Here is a 10,273-nt window from a genome sequence, read left to right as displayed (position 1 = left end):
TGTGACCCAGTCCTTTGGGACAGGTTAAGCACAGTCCTGCTTCCCTGTATTCCTACAATAATTACAACATTGGTAACCATATTTCACTACCCCTGAATTCAGTACTAAGGTGATTTGTAACCCAACACCAGCCACAGTTGATCTCTTTGACACCACTCTATCTGCTGAGATATCTAAGCAGAGCAGGAGCAAACTGTATTTATGTAAACACACCTGAAGTCCCTCTCCCTCCCAGCTATCTGCCAGGGCAGCATTCATTCAGACCCTGCTTACAGTAATAAGTGTTATACAGTGGGATTCCTGACACACCTCTTCCGTTTGGCAGCCTGACCATCTCTGATCTCTGCTCAGAGAAATCAGCTGATCCCGAGCATAGACACTTGCATAAGGCAACAAGCCAACAGCCAATCAGGACCACACACTGCGCGACAACATGGACCCCGGCTCTGTTCAATGGCTCATGACAAGGCCAGAGCCAGAACTGACTGGGGAGTGTGTGTGTGGGCAACTAACTATACAGCAAGAGAACTTCTGGGAGCATTTCCATGTCACCCATCAGTAGCCAGAGCCCCTGGAGCTCCCTGGAAACCAAGAGAGTCTGTTATTTCCCACAGTCATTAAAGCTTTGGGTACCGCAGGGTGGAAAAGGGCTAGTGAACGGGAGGCCACAAACAGGGGAGTTTGAGACGGAGTTGGTAGGAGGGAGTTGTAATATAGTCGCTACGGTTAGGAAGGGCTGCATCGCCAGTACCAACGCTGCTCCTGTCTCCTCCACCCGCGCCTGTATCCAGACAGAGAACATAACCATGGATTCCTCTACCCAGATCCTGGTGTGGATCTGCAGAGACTGGCCTGCATTTCCCACTCACAGAAAGCCAGGCTGGGGAGACCATCCAGTGTGAAAGATGGAATCTCTCAGGAAGCAGGTGGGAGAGCTACAGAAGAAGGTGGCTCGGCCGAGGAGCATCCGTGCCCACGAGGAATTCATTGACAGTATTCATATGGAGACGTCCAAGGCTGAGGAAGCTGTCCAGCTACAGATGTCTGCATTCAGTGCCCTGCATTTTCTGAAGAACAAGTACCAAAACTGCTTCCCTGATGCTAACCTGGAAGCTTCCCTTCTAGTTTCACAGGAGACCCGTGATCCTGGAAACTTTCCATTCAAAGAATTCCTGAACATCTGTAAGTAGTCTGATCCACATAATGGATTCGTTAAATTTAAATTTCGTTATCACACTGTATTAGTAAAGTACAATGTGTCATAAATATAAAGGGAAGGGTAAACCCCTTTAAAATCCCTCCTGGCCAGAGGAAAAATCCTCTCACCTGTAAAGGGTTAAGAAGCTAAAGGTAACCTCGCTGGCACCTGTCCAAAATGACCAATGAGGAGACAAGATACTTTCAAAAGCTGGGAGGAGGGAGAGAAACAAAGGGTCTGTATGTCTGTCTATATGCTGCCTTTGCCGGGGATAGACCAGGAATGGAGTCTTAGAACTTTTAGTAAGTAATCTAGCTAGGTACGTGTTAGATTATGATTTCTTTAAATGGCTGAGAAAAGAATTGTGCTGAATAGAATAACTATTTCCGTCTGTGTATCTTTTTTGTAACTTAAGTTTTTGCCTAGAGGGATTCTCTATGTTTTGAACCTAATTACCCTGTAAGGTATCTACTATCCTGATTTTACAGAGGGGATTTCTTTACTTCTATTTACTCCTATTTCTATGAAAAGTCTTCTTGTCAGAAAACTGAATGCTTTTTCATTGTTCTCAAATCCAAGGGTTTGGGTCTGTGGTCATCTATGCAAATTGGTGAGGCTTTTTATCCAACATTTCCCAGGAAAGGGAGGGTGCAAGTGTTGGGAGGATTGTTCATTGTTCTTAAGATCCAAGGGTCTGGGTCTGTAGTCACCTAGGCAAATTGGTGAGGCTTTTTACCAAACCTTGTCCAGGAAGTGGGGTGCAAGGTTTTGGGAAGTATTTGGGGGGAAAGACGTTTCCAAACAGCTCTTCCCCAGTAACCAGTATTTGTTTGGTGGTGGTAGCGGCCAATCCAAGGACAAAGGGTGGAATATTTTGTACCTTGGGGAACTTTTTGACCTAAGCTGGTAAAGATAAGCTTAGGAGGTTTTCATGCAGGTCCCCACATCTGTACCCTAGCGTTCAGAGTGGGGGAGGAACCTTGACACAATGTAACAGGCTTATGTTGTTACTATTATCATTATTACTACTGGATTGGATTGATTTATTTTTTTGTCTGTGAAAGAAATTTTGGACATATTTGCAGATTTTTTTCCCATTATTTGGACTTTTATTATGTGAAAGCATTTTTAAATGTAGTTCAGAATTGTTGTACAGACATCCACCTTTTACCAAAAAAGCAAAGGAAACAAAGCAGACAACATGGAAAGTACCTTCTTTGTGTTTCAATTGTGTTTGGATCCATTAAAGAATAGAGACTACTGGACATTAGTTCTGAGTCAGCAAAGAAAAAAAGACCTACATAAATTACAGGTATTTGGATGTGTATATGTGCATTTTTATTTGTTTTTCCTACAGTTAATTAAGTATTTTAGGTAAAACTGTCAGAGTGGCCACCAGCAAGAGATGATGGACACAGTCTGAGGCCACCAAAAACTTTGTAGTGAGAACCCCAGTTCTAGAATACTCAGGGAGCTGACTGAGGAGATAGGTGTAGCCTGATCTATAGATTATGTATTAATTATATTGATTACTTAAGAATTACCAGTTACCACTTTGAGGGTTGACAGGTTCTTGTCCCAAGATCAGGCCCAGTAATATTCAAATTACATAGTGGGGAACCCCGATGTGCACCGCTGCAACATACACACGATAGGAACACTTCTGTATTTACAAATAGTTTATTAATACATTTAGCACAGTGACAAACACTCCAACTTAGTAAGGTAGACAGAGATACTTCAGAATGTACATCTGAATATCCGTATACTCATAGAATCCTAGAATCTCAGGGTTGGAAGGGACCTCAGGAGGTCATCTAGTCCAACCCCCTGCTCAAAGCAGGACCAATCCCCAATTAAATCATCCCAGCCAGGGCTTTGTCAAGCCTGACCTTAAAAACCTCTAAGGAAGGAAGAAGATTCCACCACCTCCCTAGGTAACTCATTCCAGTGCTTCACCATCCTTCTAGTGAAATTTTTTTTCTTAATATCCAACCTAAACCTCCCCTACTGCAACTTGAGACCATTACTCCTCATTCTGTCATCTGCTACCACTGAGAACAGTCTAGATCCAGTCTAGATCTCTTTGGAACCCCCTTTCAGGTAGTTGAAAGCAGCTATCAAATCCTCCTTCCTTCTTCTCTTCCGCAGACTAAACAATCCCAGTTCCCTCAGCCTCTCCTCATAAGTCATGTGTTCCAGCCCCCTAATCATTCTTGTTGCCCTCCGCTGGACTCTTTCCAATTTTCCCACATCCTTCTTGTAGTGTGGGGCCCAAAACTGGACACAGTACTCCAGATGAGGCCTCACCAATGTCAAATAGAGGGGAACGTCCCTTGGTCTGCTGGCAATGCCCCTACTTATACAGCCCAAAATGCCATTGGCCTTCTTGGCAACAAGGCCACACTGTTGACTCATATCCAGCTTCTCATCCACTGTAACCCCTAGGTCCTTTTCTGCAGAACTGCTGCCTAGCCATTCGGTCCCTAGTCTGTAGCGGTGCATGGGATTCTTCCATCCTAAGTGCAGGACTCTGCACTTCTCCTTGTTGAACCTCATCAGATTTCTTTTGGCCCAATCCTCTAATTTGTCTAGGTCCCTCTGTGTCCTATCCCTACCTTCCAGCGTATCTACCTCTCCTCCCAGTTTAGTGTCATCTGCAAACTTGTGGAGGGTGCAATCCACACCATCCTCCAGATCATTTATGAAGATATTGTTCCAGACCCCTAATCATTTTTGTTGCCCTTCGCTGGACTCTCTCCAATTTATCCACATCCTTCTTGTAGTGTGGGGCCCAAAACTGGACACAGTACTCCAGATGAGGCCTCACCAATGTCGAATAGAGGGGAACGATCACGTCCCTCGATCTGCTGGCAATGCCCCTACTTATACAACCCAAAATGCCATTGGCCTTCTTGGCAACAAGGGCACACTGTTGACTCAAGGGAGTGTATGCAGAGGGAGTATTTGGGGAAGTGTACAGGCAGGGGGTGTTTGGGGCTGGAGGATGTGTGTGATGGGGGTGCTGGAGGGAGTGTGTGTACAGGGAGAGGGTATTTGGGGGGGTGCTGGAGGGGGTGTGTATGGGGAGGGGCTATTTGGGGGTGCTGGGGGAGTGTATGCAGAGGGAGTATTTGGGGGAATGTACAGGGAGGGGGTATTTGGGGCTGGAGGATGTGTGTGTTTGGGGCATGCTGGAGGGGGTGTGTGTGTATGGGGAGGGGGTGTTTGGGGGGGCTGGAGGGGGTGTGTGTACAGGGAGAGGGTATTGGGGGGGTGCTGGAGAGGGTGTGTGTATGGGGAGGGAGTATTTGGGGCTGGAGGATGTGTGTGATGGGGGGGTGCTGGAGGGGGTATGTGTACTGGGAGGGGTGTGTGTACAGGGAGAGGGTATTTGGGGGTGCTGGGGGAGTGTATGGGGAGGGGGTATCTGCAGCCTCACTCTTAAGGTGGGGGGCTGTGTCACTCCCTGGCAGGGCGGCTGGCACAGGCCCGTGATGAGCCCATTAGTCAGCATTTCCCTGTGGGCCTCTCCCCCTCCTCCTCCTCCCCCCCAGGGCTGGGGGCTGGGGCCTAGCCCCGTCACCCCTCCCGGCCAGGCTCAGAGGCCCTGTGGTGGGGCAGGTGGCCCAGCTGAGAGGCACCTGGTGGGGCAGGATCCGGCAGCTGTGTACGCGGGGAGGGACCCATCGGGGTGCAGAGAGAGCTCCGTGGCTGGAAGGTAAAGGGAGGGCTGGGGCTTCCCCTGCCCTGCATGGGGCATGTCTGCAAGAGGTACATGGGCTACTTGTGAAGGCCAGTTGTTGTGTCTTTTGAGCAGCTGCAGGTTGTGGTATGTTGGGCGAGTTGTCAGCCACCGTCTGGACGAGCAGCTGGTGCTGCAGGGCAGGGTTAAGGTCTGGGAGCAGAGCCCCAGCACTGGGGCAGCAGGGGTGTCGCAGGTCAGGACAATTTGCAGTGCGCTGGCAGAGCTGTGGGGGGGGAGAGGTTAGGGGAACCCTGGGCACAGGGGCAGAGCCATGCAAGGCGGCTGGACTCAGGTTTGCCAACCCTCAACATTCAAAATGTAGGAGTCAGAGCTCACGAAATCATGAGATTGGTTTAAAAGCCTCACGAAATGGGGCTCATTATGTCTCCTGGGTTCCAGGCCATTCGGGGGCACCTGCGGCATGTTTTCAAGCTTTCCTCTGTAACCAGAAGGCTGATATCGCGGTGCCCTTTACAGCTGAGATTCTCAATCCCAGGAGCCGGGATACGGAGGAAAACATCGAACATCGGGAGACTTGAGATCAGATCGCTGACGGTCGTGCAGGGTGACTGCTGGGGCCGGGGGAGGCTGTGTGCTTGTGAACTGTGGCAATAAGTTGTTCTGAAGCACAAACAGCATGTGTCGGGCTGGCTGGAGTGGCTAAGGAGTGTCCGTCCCAACCTCAGGGCAGACGGCTAAGGAGCAGGGCACACGTCCCAAAGTGGTTGTGACTTCTGTACTTGGGTTTGCCAACCAGCTATCAGTGTGAACCCCTCAAGCACGACCACAGCCTTACCCTGGAGTCACAGACAGTCGCCTAGGTACACTGATCTGTCTTGCCATCCAGGTAAGCCTGCCTGTGTGATAAATGGTCCCTTACACCAAAAATCACAATATTCAGGTTACTCCCAGTCCCAAAGGACCGGTCACTTTCCCCAAATGCATCTTAGATCTCACACCAAAGACACCACTACAATAAATTAAAGATTTATTAACCAAGAAAGAGACATGGGTTATTTACAAATTTAGAGCATGTTTATAACACACCAGCGAGTTACAGTCTTAGGTTCCAAAAGGAGATAGACGCTGCTCTAATAGGCAAGCTCTGTGTGTCCATTAAGCTAACCCAGGCTAAGCAGCTGGGGAATCTGTGCTTATGCTTAGAAATCTTTGCCTCTCAGAATCGTAGCAGCACTAAGAGGGACATTTCCTTCTCGGTAGGGATTTTTAGTCCTTTTCCCCTGAATTCAAGTTGATGGGACAAGTCCACATGCACGTCTCCTCTTCATGGACGTGGGGGCGGGGAGCAATTAACACAGTATTTTTCCACAGTATTCACGTGGTAAATCTCCCCTGACTATGAGGGTTTCTAGTTTCATAGCAAACACTTTTATAGTTACAGAGCAAACACTTAACTATTACATTTCATAAATTATGAACACTAAACACATTTTTATAAATCCAGTGCCCATTTTAACAATACCAACACACAGGGTGAGCCAGGTGGGTTTCCAGCTATGTGTTTGCCAGTGCTCAGTGAGGCCTAGGGGCCTTGGCGTGAGCTGGCACCTGGTTTGCCAATGTCACAGCATGCTTGGATTGAAATGAGTTTATTGGTGCAGCCAGGAGAACACCTTCCCCCTGGTGTTTCCACCAGAAGCTGGTTTGCTGAGCATTGCTTTTTATATGTAAGCCATAAAGCAGCGTCTCGAAGTCACCTCAGCATAGACAGTGGGGCCCAGCGAGTTGGAGGATTCCAGGCAGGGGAGGAGATGGTCCGCTGTCCGCTTTGGGGCGGCTTGTGTGGGGGGTTACAACCCCTCTGCTGCCCCTACTAAATTGCTTTTGTAAATTGAAAAATAAATTAACAGTACATACCTCAGTGGATATTAGTCATTTCCTGATTTTACATGCAGAGTTAACCTTCAAACCAACAGAACCTAGAGCGACTGGTGTGTATTTATGCAAGGATGCAATTTCAGCCGCAGACGTCAGGGCAGTTTCAGGGGATTCGTGGTGTGTTAATAGCACTGTTTGCCTCTTCATTCAGCACAACCGATGATAAAGCACAGAGTAAATGCTGAGCCACTTACCACTCATGTAAACAGATGTAATTCCGTTCGTTTCACCTCGAGTTCAAAGCGGAGTTGACCAGCGTGGTTGTTTTTTGAATCCCCCCTGTACAAAGTGTAATGCCGTCGAGCTAGTTTTGGAATGAGCCCTCCCACGAGGGTGCTGAACCATCATGTGGCCATTAATATCGCAGCATTGGTAAAGACAATGCCTCTTCAATACCCACGCAAAATCCATCCAAAAGGTGGCCACAAATTATCTTCCTGTCCAGTCAATCTGACCCCATCCTTTGCCTTTGAGCATCTTTACCGGCTCCCCTTTCTCCACACCGCCACATGTAAACATCTCCTCCCTGGCCTTCAGAGTCCCCACTTGTCTCTCATCACATCTCCTTGATGCCTGGCCCCATCATCTAGCTGTCCTGCACCAGAGTTAGCCGCATTCCAGTGGTGAGTGACATCGTATGATTTGAAGTGTTTATCTTAAAGCCCCAGCCCCTGGAGCCAGCTGAATACACCAGAGTCTCAGCTTTCATTTTTTAAAAAAGGGGCCCTTATAATTACAGAGATGAGCTTCCAACATGACCCTTAAAGGTACAAAAGCCAGGAGATGGAGCTCCAAATGGATTCCTTTTTAAAATCTCGCGATTTAGGGGCCGGCTGACTTGTAATTTTTGATAACCTGGGTTTGACAGTGCTGAGCAAGGATAAGCATCTTGGGTCCTTCTGCACCCAGGCTCTGTAGCAATCCAAGTTTGGTTTCCAGGCAGCTTAGATGCATCCGCTTTGTTTTTCTGTCCTAACCTGGCTGCTGACGGTAGTTCCTGAAGTCCCGTCTGCTGCTGACCATGAACCATGTCAGAATTTAACAGCAGTCACGTCAGCCCCTCCTCATTCATCCTGCTGGATGGCCCAGGCCTGGAAGCTGCACGTTCCTGGCTCCCCATCCCTCTATCCTCAACGTACATTGTGACTCTTTGGGGGCACTGCACCATCCGAATCGCTACCCAGACAGAGCCAAGCCTCTGGATATTTTCCTGCGCATGCTGGCTGTGATTGGTCTAGTTCTGTCCAGCTCCACCTTGCCCAAAATGCTGTGTGTATTGTGGTTCAGAGCTGGGGAAATTCATTTCTGTGCCTGCTTGGTCCAGATGATTTTCATTCACTCCTTCATGGAGTCGACGGTGCTGCTAGCCATGGCCTCCAATTATTACATTGCCACATGCCAGTGGTCCCCAAATTCTGTGGCACCCCACCCCCCCCCAAGGGAGAACAGAGGAATGTTTGGGGGTGGGGGTGGCAGGTCTCAGGCTAGCCCCCACAGGGGTGGGGAGGGAGTGCCCCACTCCACCCTGAGCTCTGCTCCGGCCCCGACCCCAGCTGTGGCTCTGCTCGTGGCCCCAGCCCCGCCCTCAGCCTTCACCCCTGGCTGCGACTCTGTGTCCAGCCTTAGCATCCTTACCCCTGTCCGTGGCCCCCCTCCAAGCCACGGCCCCACCCCTGGCCTGGCTCCTGGAGGGGCGCGGACAGGGGTAAGGAGGAGCATGACTGAAAAGTTTGGGGATCGCTGCCATGTGCCATCTCTTCATCTACGAACCCGCTCTGGCTCGGGGCGGGGGGAAATATTTTGAGAACTAGGTAGAACTTGGTTTGTAGCATCTCAGGGCAGGGCCTTCGGGCCGAATTCGCCTCTCGTGCTAGCGTTGTGCCAGGACGACTCCGCTGCCTCGCTGCATCGCCCGTGATCTCGCACGCACGAGGGGGCGAGCTCTCTCCTGCTGCTGCACCGTAGCTCGTTGTGATGCTCCAGCCCTGCGCTCGGTGCGGCCCAGGGCCCGTCCCTGCACGGGGGCTGGCAGGCCCGGCAGCGTGCCGTGCTTCCCGAAACCTGCCGTAGCGCCAGGGCTGGGCCTGCCTGCCAAGCCACCCCCGGCTCCGGCCTGTGGCTGTCGCGCTCTGCTGGGCACTGCACAGAGGGTCTCCTAGCCCGCCCTTGCGCCGAGCTCGGCGGTTCCCATGCACCAGGCTCCAGCGTCCCCCAAGCTCACTGGTGCCTGCCGAGGTTGCTCTAGCCCCTGCCTCCAGGTCACTGGAGGGCAGGCAGGAAGCCCAGGTGTGTGTTGGTCTCAGGGCCAATCTACCCTGAGGGGCAGACAGGGTGCACCCCGCACCTACCCTAAGGGACAGACACGACATCCCCCACCTACCCTGGGGGACATGCCACTCCTAGCCACCTCCTCTGGCCTCTTCCCCACCTCCATTGGGGGGCCAACCAGGGTGTGCCCCCTGCACCTATCTTGGGGGGGCAGACATAGGGTGTCCTGCCCCCCCAGATACAGCTGGACCCAAGCCCCCACATCTACTTGCAGGGCAGACACAGGGAGCCCTGGCTCAGCCAAACACCCCAGCCATCTACCCTGGGGACACACAGGAATCTCTGCGCCCCACCCCATGCCCCCAGCTCAGCCAAACAAGCCCCCTCCCCCTTCTACCCTCTGGGCAGACACAGGGAGCCCACACATCTCAGCCATGCTGCCCCCTCCCAGGGATCCCGACCCCACTGCGCTAGGCACTGTACAAACACAGAACTGGCCTGCGTTAGAAATACTGCCCCACCCCAATGCAGGAGGCTTGTGTGAGGTGAGGCCAAGGCAGCCGAGGTCTGAAGGAGGCAACTCCGCAGTTCAGCATCTGCCACGATGACTGCGCGAATCTCCCACGCACGGAGAAGCAGGACATTCAGCTCCACGGAGTGGGGCCCAGTCCCTGTCAATGGAGCTTGGGGACAGGGGGGAGAAGGGGTAAATGAGGGGCGACTCCCAGAGCCTCCATTCCCCTTCCCCCGTCTGAAAGGCCCTCGCCGCGAGAGCAGCAGCAGATGCTCGGGCGCTGCCCTGAGCCCGTCACCGCTGGCCGTCAGCCTCTGAACCCCGGGGGCCCCTGCAGCTTAGGGAACAAGGGGCCAGGCGCAGAGAAATCTTGCAGCGCCACTGCCCCGGTTCCGCAGAGAAATCCTCCACTCTTCTCGCAGGCTGCCAGCTCAGCACTATTCACCGGCATGAAGTGACCTGCAAACCGTGGGGGAGCTGAGAGTTCCCCCGCAAGGGCAGCGCTCTGTACAGCACCTAGCGCTGCCGGCCCCGGAGAGCTCGCGACGATTGCAATACTCAAACATGGGGCCCACGAAGGAGGATTTGGGCCCTGCAGCTCAGCCAGCCTGCTGGAGCCTCGGAGCACACCAACAAGAACAGCGTG

The sequence above is a fragment of the Natator depressus genome, chromosome 1 (genome assembly GCF_965152275.1).
Source record: "Natator depressus isolate rNatDep1 chromosome 1, rNatDep2.hap1, whole genome shotgun sequence".
Lineage (NCBI taxonomy): Eukaryota > Metazoa > Chordata > Testudines > Cheloniidae > Natator > Natator depressus.
Note: the sequence above shows the minus strand (reverse complement) of the source record.